Raw genomic sequence first — 23,571 nt, forward strand, 5'->3', positions numbered from 1 at the left:
CCACTGTTTCATATTCAGCCCCATTTGGCGCTACTTCAGTATCTGCCCCCTTTGGAGGCTGCTTTTTTAGGTGGAAACCTCTCAGAGTGTTTAGTTTCCAGTGTCTGTGATTCCAGTGACATCTGCCATAACTATCAAGGCAAATGAACATGGTGTCCGAGAAAGGATTGAAGAGGATTACAAAGTGCTCTAAAGCTGAGGGCAGAAAACTTCTACAATGTGCCGTGTCAAGCCAAGGCAGGACACGCTGAGAAAGCTCCTCAGCCTAATGTACATTGTAAAACCATCTGCACTGTCCTGCTCTTACACCCTCTTCCCAGGGCCAGGCCAGAGACAGCAAGCGGGGTTGTGGGGCTTATGTAAGGGAGAGGAGCACTCACTGCCCCGAGAGGAGCAGTGAATGCTACAGGTAGCCATTAAGAAATGGTGGAAGTGCGGTGGTGGTGACACAGATGTCTGAGGTGGCAATGCATCACTTTTTTTTTCTCCTTGTGGCTAGGACAAGACTCTGAATACAGAGGAGGTGCTATAGGATAAAACACATGGTTTTATGAAGTCTAGGGCAAGAAAAATGTAATGGTGCAGACACAGTTTGAAATGCATTTGCGGAGTTTGTGTAGAAAGGTTACACTTCACTTGCCTGCAGCCAGCTTGGGGTAGCTAATAGTACTTAATTCTCTGTTGTGTTTTTGGGTCATTGTCCACCTCCTCCTAGTCCACATCTTCTCCCCTCTGGCACTTTAAGCAATGTATTTACCTCATAAAGAAAAAAGAATTCTCATGCGTGTATGTAATACCTTCCTGGAAACTGGGAAGAGCACAGGGCAGTTTGCTGCTGACACAGATTTATTCCTGGCTGAATAAGCTGTTCCTGAGATGCTGTGGGCCTGTTCCTAAGCAGGCGTGTGATTGGCTTCCATGGAAATCTGGCTTTCTGTGTCATACTGTCAATTCAAAAGATTTCAGGAGCTTTTTAAAAGCTGGTCATGATCTGGGCCCGTTTCTGGTTTTTCTCACCCACTGCCTTGGCTGTTCTAACTACTTCTTTTAATTTACAGCGACTGAGGCCTGAGGAGAAATCCCATCACAAGTCTATCTGGAGTCTCTGGATTCCTTACTCCATAGAGTTCAGGCTTTCTCTTGCTCTCCATGGGGGAAAAAGAAGACGAAGGAAAAAAGATCTATTTCTGACAGAAAATTTGCTTAAAAAGCCAAGAGATTAAATAAAAATGCCTTATGCAAGTGGGTGGAGTATCAGACTGCAAGGGAGATCAGAGGCAGAGCACCTTCAAAAATGATTCTCCAGGCAGGTGAGGAGCTGCCTGGTCTGATGTTAGAAAGTTTGCAGACTGTTTGAGGATGTTGGTGTTACTGTGGTGCTGCTCAGAAGCCTGGGTGTTAAATCTCTTTCCCATTTTCTACTGGTCACACGGCTGCATAAGATAAAAGCTTCATCGGGCTCCAAGACCTTGGACTGGTTTTGCAAAATCCAGCCAGCCGTTGTGAGAGGGGTTAATTCACACCATTGCCACATAAGACAAAATGGATCTTTGAAACAAATGTGGTGGTGGGGGTAAACCCATCAATCATGTGAATACTGCTTTACAGTAATTCACAACTGCAGCTTTTTTCTTAAGCAAGGGCTGGCTGAGTCCGATCAATCCCTTGGCTCTCAAATAGGTCTCAGCAGGCAGTAGCTTGCTCCTTGTGGGTTTGTATGTACATGAAAGCCCACTTTATATTAACTCTGTGGAATAGTATTTTTTTCTCCTCTCTCTAAACCCTTTAGCGCTAATTCAGTGTAATTATACTCATTGAATACAGTACTGACAGCCCCACTCCTCCCCCTTTCCTGTCAGGGTATTGGCCTAAAAATCACTGGATGAAGAAAATTCAAAACAACGATGGGATTCTTTGTTCCGGCCTTCTGCGTAGGTTTTTTTAATTATTTTAATGTAACCGCTTGGTCATACTTTCAATTATTTTCTTCAAAGCTGAAGACTGAAAATACATTTTTTTTCCCCTTTTAAAAATTAATAAAGAATTAGACCTTAGTCTTTAAAGAAAATGCTAAATGTTGCAAAACTTATTGAGCACTGTCATCGTCGTTAACAGCCTGAGGCTGCTGAGGACCTCTTTCTACTGTTTTGGAAATGGGAGAGGGTGCCAGGTAAAGGCAGGGAGCCTCTTTCTACCTGTGCCTTCTCGTGTCTATGTCTGTGCCTTAGGGATGGGTGACATTCTCCCTGTTGTGTTTTCAGGGCTGAAAATAAAAATGCAGGTGGCTTAGTACAGCATGTTTTAGTCTTTTTTACCTCTGTATGTGTGAATGAAACTGACGTAGTTGGAAATATCTGGAAAGCAGTGACTAAAAAGGTTTTTAGGGTATCATAGGAGGTAGGCATTGGCAGATGAATGTAGTGTTACAAAGAAGTGTCTAAAACCAATTCTTAGGCATATACATGAGAGGGTTGGACTAGGGTGATGGTAATGATGGCAGGGATACCAGGATAAGGCATTCTCTGGTGCTGACGTTTTCAAAAGGTGCAAAAAAAAAGAAAGGAAGGGAAAAACTCTCTAAAACAAACTGATGGCTGGAGAAGGTTTGCTCTGTGGCTTAAAGAGCTTAGTCTGCCTAATGGACTCAAGAAGAACGGATAAGCACATTATAAATAACTTTTAGGGAAGAAAAATAACAAGTACTGAAGGCCTGTAACTTACTGGGGAAAGCCATGATAAGAAAAATTCAATTACAAACTAATTTACCATTTTACAGTGTTGATGGTAGGAGGAAGGATGATAATTTCACAAAAGCTTTAATGGAAGGCAGTGGATCCCTCATCTTATGAAGCGTAAATGGCAAATGCGAAGTTCCAGATTCCAGAAAATTGGTACAAGGAACTGACTTGGGGCTTTTGCAAAAAGACATCCTTTTTGTCTTGGCAGTAAAGTTTTTGTCAGCTGCTCAGAGGTGAAATGTGGCAGATCAAGGAAGCAGAAGTGTGTGCTGTGAAAGACAGTGCGTGTGTCCTTCTTTAACAAGTAATAGAGCTCTCGTTTTAACTATAATACACAAATACTGTAATTTAGGTGTCAATTTATTTCCTGCAAAGGCTGAAGCATGTTGCAAGTCACACCTCTTGTGTTGCCCTTTATTGTATCAATTTGTAACTCAGCTGCTGTAAACCCCCTAGAATAGAGCCAAACATCCTGTGGAAACCAGCGTGAACAGGGAAACATTTATTATAGAAACTAGAAGGGCCATGCTGGGACAGCATTTACCATCAAAGTATATAGCTGCTCGCTCCTTCCTTTCTAAGTGTGTTGTGGTGGGGTTTTTTGTTTTTGGTTCTTTTCCCTGCTTACCTTGCCTTGGTGGGATGGTAGCTAAGTGCGTGCTTTCCTTTCAAATCGACTTTCTTGGTAACTGACAAGCAGGCTGCAGCCCTTATTCCTGAAACCCTGATTCTTTAGCACAAAAGGTCTCCATGCAAGCACTGTTTCACTGTCTTTAGGCCTTGCCTGTATAAAGCCTCCTAGAAAAGTGAATCCGAATTAAGTAAAACTTTCATCGGACAGACAGGTAGATTGTGTCAGCTTTTAAATGTAACCAAATCTCTTTAGAAGTGAAATAAACTAAATCAAGCTAAGGTGTTTCCAGCTCAAATAAGAGTATCCACACCACTGTGTGCTATTTCCTGCTCACTTTTAGTTGGCGAATGTGCAACTAATGTAGGGATAAGGACATCATCTGGATTTTGCAAAACAGGAAATATAGGCATTAGGGAGGAGAAGGGTGTCAGCTTTATCATCTTCCTTTGCTCATGGGATTGAAGGACCTTTATTTCTGCTTTTCTAGTCATGTGGGTAAGACAGTTCTGTTTCCAGAATCAAGAGATGCTGATTTTCCTCTTATTGAAAAGAATGAAAAAGCTTAGTAGCTTTGAACTCTAGTTCAATTTGAGCACTGGCTATAGTCATAATAAAATGCTGGCTTTATTTAAGAAGATTTTGAAAGATCAAATTTCGAATAGGATTTTCCCAAATGGGAAAAAGCACTCCTCTCTGAGAATATGGAACTCTTCTACAAAGCACATTTCTTTAAATTGAGTTTTCATGTGTAAGACAACTTGGGTGGGGATGACAGGGGGCAAAAAGCAGAAGCTGTAAGCCTGTGATGTGGAAAGTGGTTATAGCCTACATCAGTTCCCCAGACCTTAAAGCAGCCTCTATTCTCTCTTTCTCCTGCTTGGTTTTATGCGGAGGTCATGTTTCCCCAGTGACCGTTAGGACCCATTACCTTTTGTTTTATCTCTGTGATTAATGTTGGGTAATTTAATAATGATGTTGATGTAGTGGAACCATCTGGTGATTCAACTTCAGAAGGCTGAATGTTTAGGCTGAAAACTTTTGATAGAAGTGCCAGCACTGGGCCAACCTGGCTCCTGTGGAGCAGAGAGAAAATCCTTCTGGATTTCTACAGCTGCTGAGATATTTCTTCTCCAGCTTTAAGTAGGTAGCTCCTCCTGTTGCTAGAAAGTGTTTTCAACAAGTGTTGTTATCTAGATGAAGGCATGTTAGTTTTGAACCTTCTTCTGGAAGTAATTGCCTACCTTGCAAACTTGCTAGCACAAGAGAACTTTGTTTAAACAACAAAACCAGTAAGTATTACCAGAGCCAGGTAACTGCAGATAAGCAGGCATCTTGATGAGATTAGAAGGGCAGCAGTAGATATAACAAACAGAGGCTTATACTTTGAGCTGTTCTGATTAGCTCCTAATCCTTAAGCATACTTTACTGAACTCTGCCTGATTGAATCATTCTCTTGGGATACTGTTTTTCAATTTATATTGCTGATACAGAAGACCCACCCATGCTGCCTTTTGAGTAACTGAGCTGCCAAGGCTGGGAGTTCAAACCTTGGAGCACACTGAATTGGGGAACAGCAGTCAGGAGCTGGTGCTCTTACTGAACAGATGGTGACCCAGAAAGCTGTATGCTCAGCATTAAGTACTTAATGACATGCAGGTGTCCTTCATGGTTTGGAGCACTGAAGTTTCTAAATTTACTGTAGGAAGTTGGTTACTTTGAAGACCAAATGAGGCTTCCCACTGCTGTGGAGCCATTTGTAGCACAATTTACTGCTACCAAAATCTGTCTGTTTAACAAACAGATGTGCAACACAGAGCTGACCTGAACTTCCCTACAGTGGGAATTAAGCATGAATCAACTAGAGACATCTTCATTCAAGACAATTCAAAGCCTTAGCCTGAGGCCACCAGAGAGAAGAACCATTTAGAGGGTAATTCCTTGCTAAGATATTCTTGTTACCTGTTAAGACTAACACAAGTTGTTTCAGACCAGAGCTGTATGCTTTTTCTGCCTGTGTGAAATGGCATTATCATATTAACTGTCCTGAATGGCATTCATCTATTTTTCTTTTATTATTATTTTTTTTTAACTAGCAAAACCTTTAATGGACCTCTTTCTGTTTGAAAGCCAGCTTTCGAAGAGGGAAAGCTACAGGACCTTGGGGGTGGGAACAGAGGAAGAGGTCTGCAGGCCAGAGGAGGGGGGAGATGGGGCAAGGTGTGATGAACAGCACTGTAAGGTTTCTTAGGATTTTTCCTCCCCCCCTCTGTTGTGTTGCACTGCTCTCCCTTTGGCCTCAGTTTACGAGCCTGTAGCGTTACTTCTGGCTTTCCTACATCTGCAGAGATGCTTCTTGTGAAGTGTGGTGCATAGAGAGGTAGCAGTGATTCTGCCTTGTGCCTTCAGTGCTGGCATCCTTCTGTAGTGAAATATGGTTCAGTAGCTTTAACAGGTGATATACCTCTGGTCTTAGCCAGCCTTTGGGTATTTGGAGGGAGTGATTCCCCAGTAACAGGAAAGAAGCAACAATGTAAAAATCCCATCTCAATAGCAGGCATTCAACAGGTGAAAAGGAGTGTTACCTGTGCCTGCTTCCATTTTGATAAACACATTTGATAGCTGTGGAAGAGAGACTTGGCAACAAGGGAGAATATCAGCTTTAGTTTCAATTCATTTGTATACAGGTTACCACTTTTTTTCTTTTTTCAAAAGGCTTTGTGAATGTACCTCTTCTTGTGACTCGCAGGCTGTGTATACTGTATATGCTATATAGACAGAAGTGGGTGTTTCTCCTCGTGTACCTGAACTCTCTTTCCTGGGGAATCTGCAGGGTAGCTCGGGCTAACCACCATGTAGGGTAATACAGGTTGTCAGGAAACTGAAGCTAAAGTATGAGCTCTAGGTCTGAGCTCACTGGCCAGCAGAGGTGCTAATGCCATTCCCAGGAAGCTTGGCTTGGCTTCTTGTTCGCTGAATTAACAATGAATAAAGTTTAATGATTCCTGCCTCTTGGGTGATACTTTTTCACTAAAACATTAAAAAAAAACAAACAAAAAAGAACAAAACCAAAAAATAATTAAATTGTGGCAAAGGGCTGGGGGAATGAAAGAGAAACATGCCGGATTAGCTTTTGGAAGGAGGAAATAGGATCTCATGGTTCAGAATGGTAATCGCTCTGCAGGCGCAACTGTCTCCTGGAGTTATTACTTAGCCTCTACGTAGGCTCTTCTGAGTCGTACTTAATGGGTAAGCTTTGTACTGGTATTTAGTGAAAAGGAGAACTGCATTATAATTTCTCTGTCAGGATAAGGCAGGAAGGCAATCTTGGGTAAGAATTTGCCTCTTCCTGAGAGCCGCCCTTTACAGCTTTTCTCCCATAAGCATCCCAAAGTGCCCTGCTGGCTTCTCTCACATCTTTGGTATGCTTGAGATGAATTTTGACTGGTTATTCTGTGAAGTCATCAACTATATAAATATCCCAGTATAATCTATGACACTTATCTAATACCTTTGTGAAAGATTCTGGGTTTAGGGACTCACTTGCTAGCACTTCTTGCCTTCCTTCTGTCCTGCTTATCTCTTTTTCATCTTCTCATGTGGTAAGTTATGTGATTTGAAAAGAGCCAGAGGTGTGAGGGAGCACAGTTCAGCTGCAAAAACTGCAGATTCCACCAAGTGGTGCAGGCAAATAAGCTTTTTGCAGCTGCTGCATCTATGGCTTTCCTTTCCCTCCCTCTCCCTTTTTTTTTTCTGTCACTGGCATCAGCAGGCTCCCTCAGCTCTGTAGGACAGCATGCAGTAACACATTTTCCTTCATCTGGTGTTTCTTTTATTGTGTATCTATTTCAGATGCCCTGAAAGAAGGAGCAGTTTGCCAATGCAGTTGTAGCGAGGTTGCGGGAAATGGGGAAATTAGAAGAACAAACCAGAAAACTGGTGCCACATCTGAATGAAAAAGCTCTTGCATCTTAAGTGCATTTGATCCCTAGTGCTAAAAATTGCCTTGATATTTGATTCCTATCACATATCAAGACAAATCAAACTGTGTGATGCAGAGGTGATGGGAAGGAAAGGCAGGTGAATGCACTGGGGACAAAATATTTCTAAAGTAGGAGATTTTATGAAAGGAATTTAAACACCATAAGAACAGCTTTGTTTCTAATTGTATTTTTTTTTCATTGCAGTGAGTTTCCCATCCTTTAAGATTTAACTGCAAATCTTTTTTTTCAGGTGTTTCTTCTTCTCTCCCCCCTCCCAGATTTCCAGCCTTTCCTGGTAATCCGACAAGAAATTCTGTATGGGCAAGGGCTGAGGAAATAACCCCTTCTCTCCAAATAACAACATCTTTCTCGGCAGAATCTGCAGTTCTTGCAAGTGAACTATGTTCCCTCACACCTCCTGTGCTTTTCTTTTTCAAATCACATAACTTCCTGCATGAGGTAACCTTTTCTATCTTCGTCTGTCTCTCTCCCTTGCTTGCTCTCCCTCCTGCTTGCTTTTCAGTCAGCGTTGCTTTCTGGGTCCCTTGCTCAGTGATGAATGAGTTTCATTCATCTTTCTTTTGGGGGCTCTGTGAAAAGCTTTAGACTTTGCCTGCTCCCATTTTTTCGCTGGGCTATTCATTTCCATGGTGATCGAGAAAGGAGGGGGGCAGCAGAGTGGGTGGTAGTGGGGCCAGAGGTCAAGAGTGGCCACTTTCTGAATTAAAGCTTTGAATTCCATTAAAGGTGACATGTTGTAACCTGGAGTAACTCTCCAAGAACTTGGCTGTCAAAGTCATCAAAGCAAAGGGAGAGGGAGGCAGGAGAAAGAGAGAGATCAGAGGAGGAGGAGGACCCCAAGAGCTTGGAGCTGCTGTCAGGATTACATCTGGTTACTTAATATAGGAGTAGTTCATTTGTGTTGCCAATACACTATGCTTCAGTGAGGCCATGCCCCGAAATCTGCATATGGATAGGGTGTGTGAGGTGGAGAGGATTCCCCTCATCCCTTGATCAACAAATGTAATCTTCTGATTAGGTAAACAACCCTTCCCCTCCAAGCAATGGGAGGGGGGATTGAGTACAGATAGGTATTCTGGCCACTTTGGTATTTCATTAGGTTATTTTGTCATTTCTTTCACAGAGGTACCAGGAGGACTCAGCCAAAAAAGGTGAGGGATGTTTTCTTGGCATGGTACAAATGGTCACTGAGAGGAAAGTCTGTGTCCCAGAAGACAGCATGTGAAGCTGAGCAAAGTGTGTCAAGCTGTTTCCAAAATCCAAAATTTAGGTGTTTTAAAAAAACATTAAATTTGGAGACTTGCTAGTCCCTGTATTGAAAAAAACACACCAAAACAAACCACAAAAAAACCAAAAGAAAACCTGCTGAATATTGTCATTTACAGATGTTTCTTCTCTGAAGGTTGATTTCAGGGGGAAGAATCTAAGGAGGCGCCTGGACCTTATGCCCTATGTCTATGATATATTCACATCCCTGCTTTGAATGGTCTCATCGTGGCAGTAATTAGGGTCTGTGTTAAACCTCTCCTTTCTCACTTTGTGCAGCCTGATGAGCCAGTGGTTCAAAGCAGAATTTTCTGTTAGTTCCCACGTGCGTGATCTTGCTTCTGATACTATTGAGTTTTAGAACTTGTTATTCCTCCGTTCCTAAGGTTATCCAGTTCTTTTATGATGACCTGATCCTAATGTCTACTAGCAGGAAAGCATGCTAATTTAATAGTGTATAAATTTTTTCGTCTTTGGTCTCATGTCTTTTCTGTATTAAATAAAAATGCAAATGTTTAGTGTTAAACTCCTTGTGGAAGTCTGTTTAAAACCTCTCCCAGCATTATATTTCTCAGCTAAATCTGCTAGGTCCCAAACTGGACAATACTATTCCTGCTCAGCAATCAAGAAAAGTCTTTCTGTACTCTGAATCACACTTAATGCGTTCAGCATCCAGGTCAAGTTGATGTGCCTGGAAAGACACAGTTTCTCCTCTCTCAGGGTAGTTGGCACTTAACAAGGTCTTTCTCATCATTATGGTTCCTCTGCCTGTTTTACCATTCACTAGTCTCCTTGAGCTTCCTTGTGGGCCTGTAACAAATGCCTTAACATGTTCAAGGTGGAGAAGGACTCTGGGTTTTTCTTTTGAGTAGGAAATTGCTGCTTTTGTTGCTGGAGGCTGTTGGGGCTCTTTGCTGACAGTAAACTGTGACAGACTCTTGGCTGGCTTTTGCTGTTGTGTTTTTTTTTTTTTATTATAATTCTTTCATAATAAAAAAATTCAAAATCTTATAGAATAACATTCTTAAATATTCTTTTTTCAGTATATTCTCAAAGTCCATATTTTCACTGTGCTTTTCCCCATAGATGTGGTATATAAGACAGTAGTAGCCAGTAATTGGCTGAGTAAGATAATATGAAGGTTTTTTTTCCTATTTGGCATTTCTTGTTTAAAAAGCAACAAGGAGGGGCTTGAAGCAAAAGGAACACTGGATTTTTCAGACCAATTTGCACAAATCCTGTATCTTTGCGATGCAGTAAAAATAAGAACCAGACCTGTATATAGTGACCACAGGAGATAAAAATGGGGAATTAGGAGGATTATTGGAGAAGTTTGACATTCGTATGCTTGTCTGTTTGTTACTTGTTTTTTTGGGGGTAGAGAAGATAGGGAAGGAGTAGAGTGAGGTGACAGAAATACCCTAAACTGAAAAGCAAAGTGGGGAGAGATGCTTGTGTTACTGGATGAATGAGACATTTCAGTCATACGGAAGTCTAGAGATGATAAAAGTCCTCTAATTAGGAAGAGAATTGGCCTTAATATGCATTATTCCATGCTGAAGAAGAGACTACTGAGAGAAACATCCCTAACTTTGGTTACAAGCTGCAGCTAATAAAGGCAACTAAACCAGCAGGGAAAGGTTCAAAAGCAACCATTGGTTCAGAGATATGCAAACTCAGGCTGAAGGGACCTCAGAAATAGGGCAGAGACAAAGTGAATGGAGAACAAAAGCATAGTAGGTCTTTTTTACATGTGAGGTAGAAGGAAGCAGTGCAGGTACTGAAGGTGGAGTGTTTCTTTGTTAATAAGGAAGATAACTGTCCTACTTTAGTAGACTCTGAGACTGAGTCTACTGGCACTGAAATAGGAGGGGAGCCACTGTCCTATTTGTAATTGTGGCGTTTGATCGTCAGTCTGTGTCTGCAGGATGTGATGTTCGTTGCAGCACATTATCAATGCGTGAGTCTGTGAGCTGCCACAAGTGCAGCACTTGTACCACGTGTACTGGTTGGTGAACTAGGGCCATTCTCTGTTCCTCCAAAAGAGATTTATCTCATTTTTTTTCCATTTTGAATCTGCTTTTATTGGTGAGATGCTTGTTTGAAACAAATCTTCTCCAGCAGGACTTTCAGTTCTGTTAGTCCTCTACTCCTTTCACCTGCAACGATAAATGGACAGAATGGGGAGCATCATAGAGATTTGATCTAATGCAAAGACTGGATTTACCTGTTTTGCTGTGCTTGATTCTGCTTTTGCACATACACTTTCCTTCATGAGGCAGTCCTGTAGTTTCACCCTCAGGAATGTTGCCTTGCTTACTCTTTGTATTTTCGTAGCTGCTTGTAATCACTCATCCCTGTTCTGTAGCAAACCCAACCTATTAATGTTGACTGTGCTTAAAAATGACAGTACCAGGAGTAATCGTAAAGCTGACTTCATTGTTAATCTGCGTGTTATCTGAGGAGTGGGAGTATTTGCATTGCAGAGGCTGTAATAGGATTGAGTGGGTAAAGCACAAGCAGTTTCCCTTTTCCTGTCAAGCCATTTTGAGAATTAAAATACAGAAATACAGCATTGCGTAAGCTGTAATATTTATGCCTTCCATTTAGAGATGTATTTTGCTGAAGAGTAGGTATGACAAAGCATTAAATCACAGAACTTTTGCTTTCCTTGCTGGCTGAGTCTTGACTGTAAAACTTGCACGCCAGGTCTGTGAGTGATCAGCCTTGTACAAAACCAGGCTTGGTGTCACAGAATTATTACAGTTGGAAGAGACCTCTTGAGATCATCTGATCTAACCCCCCACCAAGGCAGGGCCACTCAGAGCAGGTTACACAGGAACGCATCCACGTGGTTTTTGAATGTCTCCAGAGAGGGAGACTGCACAACCCCCCTGGGCAGCTGTTCCAGTGCTCTGCCACCCTCAACGTAAAGAAGTTCTTCCTCGTGTTGAGGTGAAACTTCTTGTGTTTTAGTTTATGGCCATTGTTCCTTGTTCTGTCACTGGGCATCACTGAAAATAGTCTGGCACCACCCTCCTGGCATCCGCCTTTGAGATACTGATATTCATTAATGAGATCCCCTCTCAGTCTCCTCTTCTCTAGACTAAACAGGCCTATGTAGCACTTAAGACTGCAGTGCTTTCTAGGCATCCTCTATGTCTTCTTTGGTCTCGGAACAAGGAAGCCAAAGTAGCTGTGGGCTAGCTTTGGTGAGAAGCTGTCTAAATCAGAATTGTCTTTAGTCTTTTCTCCAAAACAAAGACAAGGTTGGATGTTTTGCGCAGTCTGCATGGTGTGCAGAGGTCCTGATCAATGTTTAATTATGTCTTTTTTTGAAACCCATGAGGATGAACTCCTGCTAAAAAAAATGGTAGGAATGTTCTGGGAATGGGATGCTGTCACCTGGGCCCTGGAATGTCTTGATCTCCTCAGATGGTTTCACTCCTTTCTACCTTCAGTCTCTAACCTTTGTCACTAAGAATCTGCTTTTTTTTTTTTTCTAAGGTTATTTCTGCATCAGTAAAGAGGAAGATATAATCCTTGAGCCTTGTGAGGTAGTTACCTTAATCATCCAACTGGCAGAAAGCTGCTTACAACAAGCCTATCCTGTGGCACGAGGGAAGTAGGAGGATGGAAATAGGGTGGGGTAGCCTGAATCACAGATCTGGAAATAGGTGCTGGAAATCCCACTCTGCTGACGTAGAACTCCTGTCACTAAATCCCTCTGACTTATGTAAATGTTTACATGAGGGAGAATCAAATTACTCTGATCTTCTAGTGACTGGAAATCTGCCATCCCCTTGTAACTGTTTTCAGTTAAATTCTGTAGGTTTTAGTAATAATATCTATGTTTCCATCCTCTGAAATCTCACTGGGTACTTTTCTTTAAAGTCTAGCCCTTAATAAGTTCCAGCATAATGAAGCTATCATCATCTTGGATTGAAAAGAGAATATTTGGAAGGATTTTGTTTTCTCCATTTCCTTCGCTGAGTTTCTAAAAATGTCAGGATGCAGAAACTGGTCACCTGCTCTCAGGGTGTTGGAGCAACTGCCTCAGCTCCTGTCTTCAACACAGTTGGCTGGGCTGAGCTTCATATTGAGATACTTTCTGTATCAACCTTCCTCCTTAATGCACAGCCCACTTGTCGCTGTATCTCCTGGTCCATTCTGTTCCTGATCATCTTCTTCCAAGTCCTTTTTCATCCCATCTGTTTTAGGCCTGTGCCATCTGTGACATGGTCCTCTATCTTGAAGGGTTTCAGAGTCTTTTCCTTGAGTGACAGAGTTGGGACTGCTGGTTTCTCTGTTCGTCGTATCTAGCATACAGCTTTTGTCTCATCCCTGTCAGCTTTTGGAGACTGTTTCTCATACAAAACATTTATATGCAACTTCTGTAAAAGTCCCCCCACTGTCCCCTTGGAAACCTTATAGCTATAGTAGAGTCACCATTCAGCATTCTCTGCACTGTTTCGACTGGCTTGCTCACTTGAGGTGTGTAGCATAGACCCTGCATGACACTGATGCAAGGAACCTAATGTTCTTTGCTGCGAATATGTGCAGTAAATGCAAATATGGGGTGTAAGATAAAGAAAGGGACATGACACTAGGTTGCATCTCAGAGTTGTATCTCTGGGAGAGAAGGATCAGTCTGGTGCTCAGTTGAACTGAGCTTTTCTTTGCACCTAGGTGCAGTCACTCAGGAAGGCACCATTCACTGGCAAATGGGCCCAGGTCTGGGGGGCTCAAGGAATGGGAGGAAGGTTACAGGGCATCCCAGCTGACCTGTGTGAGATACAGCCTTAGCTTTTGGAGAGCTTTTTGAGGGAATCAATTCTTGAGTCCCGTGCTTCATGTATGACACTTGTATGACACGAATTTGTGTGTAAAACCAGGCTGCTGGGGCTGCTTGCACGCTCACTTCTTTCAGGTCCCAGGTATAGATGGTGTAGGTGTAAACTCTGCCATGCTGTCTACATGCTTGCTGTTTCTTGTTGATAACTCTTAAATAGATGTGCCTTTTTTGCAGGTGAGGCATGTGTGCTGAGACTTCACTTTGTGTCTTTAGGAATGAATATGACCTCAAGTGATAGGTCGCATAGAAATGCAATGCTATAGTATATTTGCTTTTTCCCCCCCTTCTTATAAATTAAAAATTATTAGTAGAGAAGAGGTACAGACAAATATGAATCCAAGCCCCTGTCAATTTCTCATTGTGTTCATTGTGACTGGATCATGACTTTTCTATTTTTCTGGAAAACTGCAAGCCAGGCAAATGTTGTGTCTGAGAAGATCAAGCAAATAATTTCTGTTCTTCTTTGGTTTGTACTATTGCAGCATGAGGGCAGATCAACGGAGCCAATCAGAAGGTGAATATCTACCCTGACCCGTAAAGAAACATGGTCCTTGGGGTGGGGTGTGATGCTGATAGAAGACACTCTGTCTTTATTCCCACCCATTCCAAAGGCAGGCTGCTGTGGAAGCCAGTCCTGGTAGAGTAGTGAGGGTGTATTGCAGGTGTCTGTGCATCAGAGCATCACAGTAACTAGCAATGCTGCTCTAGGGATCTAGGAAAAGCATCAGAGTAGCTGCTCTGCCAAAGCTCTAATTTGCTCATCACGTTTGGCTGATGTGATTAGCAGTCAGGCCTAATTACCTGCAGGAATGCTCCCTCATGCCTCCCTGAATCCACACATGAGAAAGCTGGTGTTACGATCCTTGGTAATATGAGCTGTTCTTCCTACTTTGTCATAGAAGAAAAGATGAATATTAATGAAATGGAAACAGGGAAATGTTTCAGGATCAAATATCACCTTTTCTCAAATTTGTTCTTTCTGTGTTCTGCTTTTGTGTGGATTTGTTTCTTCTATTGCTAGAACAAATATCAGAAATATTCTCAGAAGTGATCTTCTACACTTGAGCCGATTAAATGAACAGATATACATATGCTCTGTCCTGGCACTTTTTAGGGTTGGTGAAGAAAAAAGTGAAAGCAACTGACAAACGGATATACAGTGTGTTTATTTCCTTGTAAGTCAGTGCGATGCAGTGACCTAGGGAGGGAGTAGTAGAGAAGTTAATTGAAATGGCCTGGAACTTCAAGCAAGTCTGAATTTAACCCTGCCTTCCTGCATGCACGTGTGCCAGTTGCTCTTTATTGGAGAGGAAGAAAGACTTGTCCAAAAGTTGAACTTCTATTTCTTTAGCAAAAAATAGAAATAGAAAAGAGCCAACAGGTTTTGGCATACCCTGTGTACCACAAACTCTTCAGGAGGAAAAAACTAACATGGTGAGGCTGGATTTGGGTTTGATCCTATGTGTCACATGCTGGCACACATCACGGAAGGTGCATTCAGCTCATTGTTGAGTTAATAGTTTAGGAGTGGAATCAAGAATCATTAATATTGATGTACAGAGACAATCAAGAGTGCATGATTGGAATCCATAAGGGCCTGCTGACTGAGTGGTAACTTGGGTCATGACACATGCAAGTAAGACCCTAAGTTGCTTGGGACTGAATATCCAAGCACTTGCCTGGTTAACCCTGCCAGCACAACAAGTTACCAGAAACAAATCGTGGAGTCTGTGGGATCTTGACTCTTGTTAAAGGCAGGAAGTTCACTTAATGTGGGTTTTTACTTTCTAAAGCATGCAGCCTTACCGAAATGAACACGCGAACCTGTGCAAGTGTATGGGAGAAAAGATTTACCGGTGGATCCATGGAATGTTCTGGGGTTTGTCTTGTTTTGGCTTGCTTTTCTTTTTCTTTTCTTTTCTTTTCTTTTCTTTTTTTTTTTTTTCTAATCTCTTATTACTGTTTTTATTTTTGCAGAAGTTGAGGTGGGAAGGGAATAGGTGTGCATGAGATTATCCTTTACATTAAGCTTTGCTTGTAAAGAAAGCACCTTTCAGCTCTGCTTTCTCTTGGCATGTAATGAGCAATAACAAATACCATATTTTTCAGAAATTTTCAACCATGGAAGGTTGTTCGTTGCTCTTCTTTCAGCATTGCTCTTCTATTTTTCAGAGTTCCTAAGAGTCATGGTGCCAAGAGTTCTGAGTGGTTAAGTCAGTCAAAAGGTTTTTCTCTTTGAGCTTGGACTGTACTACTTTTCTGATGCTTTATTGCAGTTGAAACATGAACTCAATCCTCATAGGTATTTTTTCTAATAGGGACTAAAAGTCTCAGGGAAGCTTAAATACCACTGTTTCTTTCAGGGAAGGTATTCTGAAATCCACATTAGACTTTTTCTACCTCCTTGTTGGCAATAATTTCAGTTATATGGCATACCTATAAAGACAACAAACTATTTTTAACTCCTTCCCTATTGGCAACATTTAATTTGAAACGAGACTGCATGTTGCCAGAGTCCTCCCACTCCAGTCCTGTTCTCCAGGGACTCTGCAAACTGCTTTGGAATGTGCTGAGACCTTTGGGACACCCACGCCCTGAGGGAGAAAAGAGTTCCGTAGCTTTCTTGCATTACCTTTCTGACATTGCTATTAAGAAGTAGCAGCAATATAGCCACTGTTGTACCTGTGGCCCTTTATGAGGCCCTTTATAGCCTTGCAAAGATTTTTTTTTTTTATCCTTTTTTACCTAGGGAATGTAGGTTCAAAATAGGATCAAGACAGGACAGTGTTCACATGGAGATTTTTCACATTCTGATTTATCATCATCACCAAGCATTTTCCAGTTTAAAACACAAATAGCTAACATTATAGAAAACATATGCTATAATATAAACAGACATGAGGTACATCATGTCCGAAGTTCAAGAACGTAGTTTTAAGTTTGTCATTGCAATTTAAAATGCAAGCTGCAGTGTTTGTTTTTTTTTCCACTTGAATGGCTAATGGCTGTTCTTTAAAATGTGAAGTAGGGAATGCACCTGAGTATGACATGTTGAGAATTTTATATATTCCTTTGTATCTCTGCTTTGCTGAACCATTTGCATTATGACTTACTCCCTCAGTCTTAAACTGGAGAGATCATCTGCATCACTGGGCATAGTGAATGCCGATAATTCCAAAACAATTTGTATAATATTTTTGAATCACCTCATGTTTAAGTTTCTGCTGTTACTACAAGATCCATTTTATTGCTTTGCATGTTGTTCAGTCACTGGTTCAAGGTGAGTATAAAATGTTAATGAATGGTATTGCTTGCTCATATTTGCACAAGTATACACAATTAGATAAAACACGACAGTGAAAAATTGGGCTGATGCTGTAAATTTAGTGCCTATCTGGTCCATAAAACTCTTTTGGCACCCAGGTAAACTTTGTATTTAAGAATTGAGTTCTGGATAATATGAACCATTTCACCATTTTATTTTTTTTTTTTTTTTTTTACTATATAAATAGTTCTTCTATCTGTCAGCCTTTTGGTGCATTCTTCACATTTTCATGTCTGACTGCTTTCATACGTAGTGACATAGACCTTTTATTACAGTTAAGTTTCCTACTTTCAGCAGTTTGTAAGCTGGAATTGCAATATTATCAAATCTTCTTCACTCCTGGTGCTAACTTCTTTCAGGAGATCAAACAATGTGGGGTCTGCTTTTTATTTTCACTGCACGTGGCTGGGGTTGATAATTTTCATATTAAAACTCAGCCATTGCTCTCGGCTTGAGAGTACAATGAGGAAAAAGAAGCAGGAAAAGGGCAAAGTGCTGCTTGATACGTTTGTAAATGCAACATAATGAAGTGGTGAAATGTTATGGTGGCAAAATTTAATTAGCTGTAACATAAGAGAAAACAAATCATGACATTTATTTTTAGGAAGAAGCCTCCCACAGCGAACTGCAGAATACCTTGCAGGGAGAAGCAGACTAGAGGGAGCTTTTTAGAATACAGCTATTCTCATCAAGCAACAAAGCAAGAAAGTATCTTTAGAAACTGAATTGTTTATTTTTATTGTTATTATTAGTAATACCACCACCTGTGTAGAAGAGTGAGTTGCTCCCACAGTAACCAATGCAAAACAGATATACAACAAAATTGGAATCCTAAGAAAACCAGGGATATAAGCAGCTGCTTTTGCAGACTAGCTATTTTGAAGAGGATATACAACATGTATTTTTGATGGAAGAGGGAAAATGAGCAAAATATTAAAATGGGAGAATAAAATAGAGACTGAAAGGAGAAAGAATGGTGGGGAAAAGCAAAGTTAAATGAAACCCAATAAAGGACCATTTAAGAAGCACAAGGGTAGACTATGGGCTGGAAATTAGTATAAATAGAAAAGAGCTTTCTTTTTGCTCCTTTTTTTTTTTTTTTTTTTTTTTCTGAAAGAGTATTTTGCTAACTCTGTTTCCTGTATATTAGTCTGAATTAGCAGATGTCCTGATTCTCTGGATGTGGTCCCATTATGCACAGCATCAAGCTACAGGACGCAAAATGCCCTGCTGTGTCTTTTACATGATCAGCAAGAATAATAGCTGAAGAAGTACAGAAGTGGGATTTGTTGTCTTTAGCTAGAACATATGATTATAATTAGCCCATCACAGGCAGCTGTATTCAAATATATATTTACACATATAGGTATCCCTATATATGTGTGTGCATTTGGTTTGTTATACCAAGTGTCAGTAAGCCAGGAAAAAGTCGTCAAATTATAGATGCTGAATAGCAAGAACAGACAAAAAGATTTGCCTTGTTTTGTCATACTCCTACATCAGCCCACACTGAGGTAGCCTCTGTACGCATCCCTTTGAAGAGATTGGAAATAGCGCTTGACTTTTCACCAGGAGGTATCCAGAAAAGAGTTGGTGGCACAGGCTTTTGTCTAGCAGGAATGCTATATGGTGTGAAACACCCAGTTGGACATGCAGTCATGTAATATGGACAGCTCTTGCAGGTACCAGAACCTGCAAGCTGGTGACATGGGTTTAGCTAGAGTTCACCTAAAATTCAGCCTCTTCCTATTTAGATGTTGTGGATCTGATTGTGCACTGATTCTGTTCACTGTTTGGACTCTAGGGAATGTGTTAATAATCTATGACTGTTGCTGGACAAGGGCTGAATGAGTCACCACTGGCCCTGTTTGGAGAAGTCCTGTGGAAAAAAAAAAAAGTAAAAATAAAAGGTTTAGGAATAAGCAGAATTCCTATTTCATTCCTTATTTGGTGGCAAGACATTACCTTATTATAGTTAGTACAGTGCTTGCTTAAAAATCGTTCTTTCTAGCTCAGCCAGAGGCAACTTTTGCAGGAGTAGGCAGCTTGAAAACCAGCAGAGGGCAATGCTGTATTGCACCTATACAGATACCGCAAATGAGTTTATCTCCAGGACTTTTGAGTTATCTTCCCCAGTAAGAAATCATGCATTTATTTCATGATGGATTATACTAACATTGTGGTTGGGGGTTTGCAATAAAGTCCTGGAATTTTTCTGGGGCAGTCACTCTCACTGATGGTAGGGGTGTTGCTGATACAAGAATGGACAGTTTGCATTACAGGTTTGAGCAGAAATAAAACAATCATGACTTGTCATGACTTTCCACCAAAACTATCAAGAGTTAACATCCCCCACCTTTCATTCTTTCCTTCCCCACCCCCAGTTCTTTCCTATTAACTTCTTCAGCTGTTGCAGTTTTATTAAGGCTTTCCCCCCCCATCATTGTTTCTGGTAAATTTACAAAAGTGAAAAATGGTGAAATTCTGTAATTAAAACTGATCATTAAATTCATTGAAACTGAATTAGTGTTTTACAGAAATTGTAATAACCACGCATACCATAATACTTTTCTGTTCAGGAAGAAATTCAACACAAAAGACCAATGGAAAGTACCATTTAGAATTACAAATATATTCAGCTATTTACTCCCTCCTGAAAAGCCCAAAAAACAGTGAAGATCTTAAAAGGTCTGGTGCTCTAGTTTGATTTTAGGCAGCTGCAATCTCACAAGTTTGTATGACTCTGATTTCCTTTGAGGTCAATTTCACTCTTCTTGTCTCAGGACTCATCTGTGTGTGATTCTGGTGTAACTAAAGAATTCAGAGCCTTCAGGAGCTCTTTGCTCTGACAAGGGCCCCTGGGCCCAGAGAGGAGCCTGTGAAACTGCTCTTTCAGCCACTCACCAGCTCCTGCCACTATGGCAGCACCCAGTACAGGGCTGTCCCTGGAAAAGTGCTTTTACCGTGCTATTCTCCAAATTCTTCAATCAGCAACAGCAATAAAGGGATTTAGTTGAGTTTATGGGAACAGAGACAAAAAGTGTTCCCAGGGGATTCTGTCTGGAATCTTCTCTTTGAAAAACCTGTACTTTCCCTATCCTCCCAGGTTGGACTACTCTCTGTAGCAGCCTGCAGAGTGACTACCAGTTGCAATGGAGGAATTCACTTTAGGAGTTCAAAATACATATGTGGGTTTTTATCACACTTTTTTTCTCTGTTCTTGCTTCCAAAACAAGTCAGCAGTGGCTTCCACATCTTACAAGCCAGTTTGTTCTAGGGGACCAGCCACCCTTATTAGGATGCATGGCAGAGATTCAATTTTCTGTAGTTTGCATATAGAATCATAGAATCGTTAGGGTTGGAAAGAACCTTAAGACCATCTAGTTCCAACCCCCCTGCCATGGGCTGGGACACCTCACACTGAACTGTCTTACCCAAGTCTCTGTCCAGCCTGGCCTTGAACACTGCCAGGGATGGAGCATTCACAAACTCCCTGGGCAACCCATTCCAGTGCCTCACCACCCTTACAGTAAAGAACTTCCTCCTTATATCCAATCTAAAATTCCCCCGTTAAAGTTTTAACCCATTACCCCTTGTCTTATCACTACAGTCCCTGATGAACAGTCCCTCTCTTCAGTATCCTTATAGGCCCCCTTCAGATACTGGAAGGCTGCTATGAGGTCTCCACGCAGCCTTCTTTTCTCCAGGCTGAACAGCCCCAACTTTCTCAGCCTATCTTCATACGGGAGGTGCTCCAGTCCCCTGATCATCCTCGTGGCCCTCCTCTGGACTTGTTCCAGCAGTTCCATGTCCTTTTTATGTTGAGGACACCAGAACTGTACACAATACTCCAGGCGAGGTCTCACAAGAGCAGAGTAGAGGGGCAGGATCACCTCCTTCAACCTGCTGGTCACGCTCCTTTTGATGCAGCCCAAGGATACGGTTGGCTTTCTGGGCTGCGAGCGCACACTGAAGCTGAATCATGTTAAGTTTCTCATCAACATATCTGATTACAATTGCAGAGAGCAAGGGACAGAAGAGGGTGGAGTGGATGAGAATGTGTTTCATTGATGCATGTCTCTAGGACAGTAAGAATGGTATGATATTGATGGATGTTGTATTGGAAGGGAAGGAATATAAACATAGTGTTAATCCTTGCTAATTTGATCCATGGGAGATACAGCTTTTTGCATCTAAATGTCGGTTTCTAGAGGCTGCCACTGTAACTACAGCAGAATCTGACTTGTGTGAAAAGAACTTGCTGCAGAACAGCAGACAGATGCCATCCATGCTGTGACTGAGTTATGCATGCTACTACTCCTGCCCTGCACAGGCACTACATAAAAACATCCAGCCAATAAATTTCTGTGGTTTTGCACCTTTCTTATAAAGAACAAGTTAAATTTTAAGGGGGTTATGACAGTGGGGTACATGAGGGAGGTGGCTGTGAGCTTTTTCAGTTGGAAACCTAACAGTCCAGGCTTTACAACTAACCTCTGGGCAAACTCTTTTTCTTAATTGATCTGTGAACAAATGAAGTTGACGTTCGTTGCTTAAAGTTCAAGGTCTGGAGCTGGTCAACTTGCTAATTCTGTGTGTGTGTGCGCGTGTGTTTGGTGCCCTCAGTGATATAGACTGCCTGCTGCTTTTTAGGGGAATGGAGGTTCCTGGATCAAAGCTGTAAAGCCCATGCTGTACAGATAAGTGGTTTGAGCTGCTTCCTCTGTATGCACCAAGTCAGCTGTGCTAGGGGTGGAGGAGCTGTCTCAGGCACTGTCACTGATCGGTACCTCCCCCAGTGGGAGCTTCAAAGTGCTTTTGGGTTTTAAGGTTCCCCTCTCAAATCTAGCACCCAAAGTAGGTGATTAAAAATGGATGTGAAAGTGAAATCTCTTTGTACTGTAAACAACAGGCATATACATACAAAGAAGAACGAAAGCAAAAGATTGCTGTCACATTTCTCTTCTAGGGAGAACCAAAGCCTCCAAGTGTTGTTTATAAAACAAGCCTCAAAATCCAACTTTTCTTAAGATTTTAAGAGTGCAAATATAACTTGCAGCCAACAAAATTCCATTGTATCTGCTCCGTGGTAGGGTGTTTTAATTATATATTTTTTAAAGGACATTTGGACTGAGTCTCTGAATACCAAATCCCAGCTGAGCAGTAATTCAAACAACTGAGGCCTAAGCCCCTGATACTAAGGATTTATTAAGGAAGCACTAACAGGGCTGAACTGGAGTGGACTGAATGGCCAAACTGAAATAATGGGATGCTTGTGGTAACCAGAAAATGATTGTTTGTTAGCATAATCCCAGGATAAACTTCTGCCAAGAGCATGCTCTCTTTCCCTGCCAGTTTCTTCATATGGGGGAATACAGTACTGAATTTCCGCACGTAATAGCAATGCAGAAGAATGGGAGAAGGAGAAATGGCAGTTTGCATGAGGAAGGGGGAACAAAACATAAATCCAAATGGTGTAAACAGTGTGATCCCTAGATGATCCACTCAACAGCAAACTCTAAAGAGACCACCTGGGTTTCAACTTTAGGAATATGGTCTGAAAAACGTGTTTGCACTGGAGTTCTCTCACTGGGATCAGGGAACATATAAATTTGGAACTTTGTTCTAAAACTCCTGCCTTTATGGTGGTTGAAGCGCTTAGGAGCAGCTTCTTTCACACGTGAAAAAAAGAGGACTGTCTTGCAAATTTGCTGAGAGACATGTTCTCAAGAAAATTCTGTTGAATCACAGTAAGCAAATATTTTATTCACCGAGAAACACAGTTATGAGATGTAGCTATGTGTAACTGTAGGTTAAGTGTGAAAGTTTGTGGAGTAACTGCTGCTCATGCGAGGGAGAAGAGAGCAGTGAGGCTGCTCTATGGTACTGCCTTGCCCTTATCTAGTAGTCTTTTGGGTAGGATTTTTAGTGAGGGAGTCCTGATTCACATCCCTCTCTGTTGGACTGGAAAAGTTTTTCTCACATATTCACATATCACATGTACTCACCTCACACATGTATCTGAATGCTGTAAGTACTGTCCTACAAGGTACTCAATAGTGGTAGTTTCTCTACATCTCCTGTGGAAGCTAATCATATGATGCAAAGTACTGAAATATTCACTAGTGATAACCCTACCTTCCAGGAAAATGCCTTTGAGACCATTAGGAATAACTGTAATGTGGGACAAATTCTCTGTATGAGCGATAGAGATGCCCGCCTAAGAAATCTCTGAGCTGTAGGTAAATGTTCTCTTGAGAGGTAGGAAACAGTAATCAAAACCTCAGCTATCAATCACTGACAGGATCTGAAGACAAATCTTCCAAGCTTTAAATTTTTGTTTTGAAATCAATACCAAATTCCACCATAAAAGCATAACCATAAATTATTTTTATTATTCTTTTAATTTCTGAATTAGCACGAAGTTTGTATGACTAACTGACTGTTCAAAGTCCCAACAGGATGGTTCTCAAAGAGCTTCAGCAAAAGCCTGGTTGCTGTGTTATAAGCTCCAAAACTGAAAAGCAGTCTGGTTTGGAAAGAAGTAGAAAAGCATATTGCCTGGAAACAATCAACCAAATCTGAGCTATTATTATGTTTGGATATGTGGCACAGATATAGCTTTTAAAAATCACCTTATTTATATGTTAATAAGAACACAACTTGAATAAAACCTGCCTTCCAGCAGTAGTTCAACTTCCTCCAGGGCTGTGGCCTTCCTTTGGAGGTTATAAATGCCAACTTATTTCTTC

At 41.3% G+C, this 23,571-nt stretch overlaps 1 protein-coding gene across 3 annotated transcripts in view; it reads left to right on the top strand.

The window, feature by feature from the left end:
• PTN (pleiotrophin) overlaps positions 1-23,571 on the top strand; it is a 78,684-nt gene that overhangs the window by 16,917 nt on the left and 38,196 nt on the right. Inside the window, exon 2 of one of the 3 annotated variants that reach the window (XM_065681482.1) lies at positions 8,497-8,524. The exons of the other annotated variants lie outside the window; for them this stretch is intronic. The gene's annotated coding sequence lies outside the window, so the exon portion shown is untranslated. The remainder of the gene's footprint in view (positions 1-8,496; positions 8,525-23,571) is intronic. 3 annotated transcript variants of the gene reach the window in all.

Source organism: Lathamus discolor, chromosome 1 (genome assembly GCF_037157495.1).
Source record: "Lathamus discolor isolate bLatDis1 chromosome 1, bLatDis1.hap1, whole genome shotgun sequence".
Classification (NCBI taxonomy): Eukaryota; Metazoa; Chordata; class Aves; order Psittaciformes; family Psittacidae; genus Lathamus; species Lathamus discolor.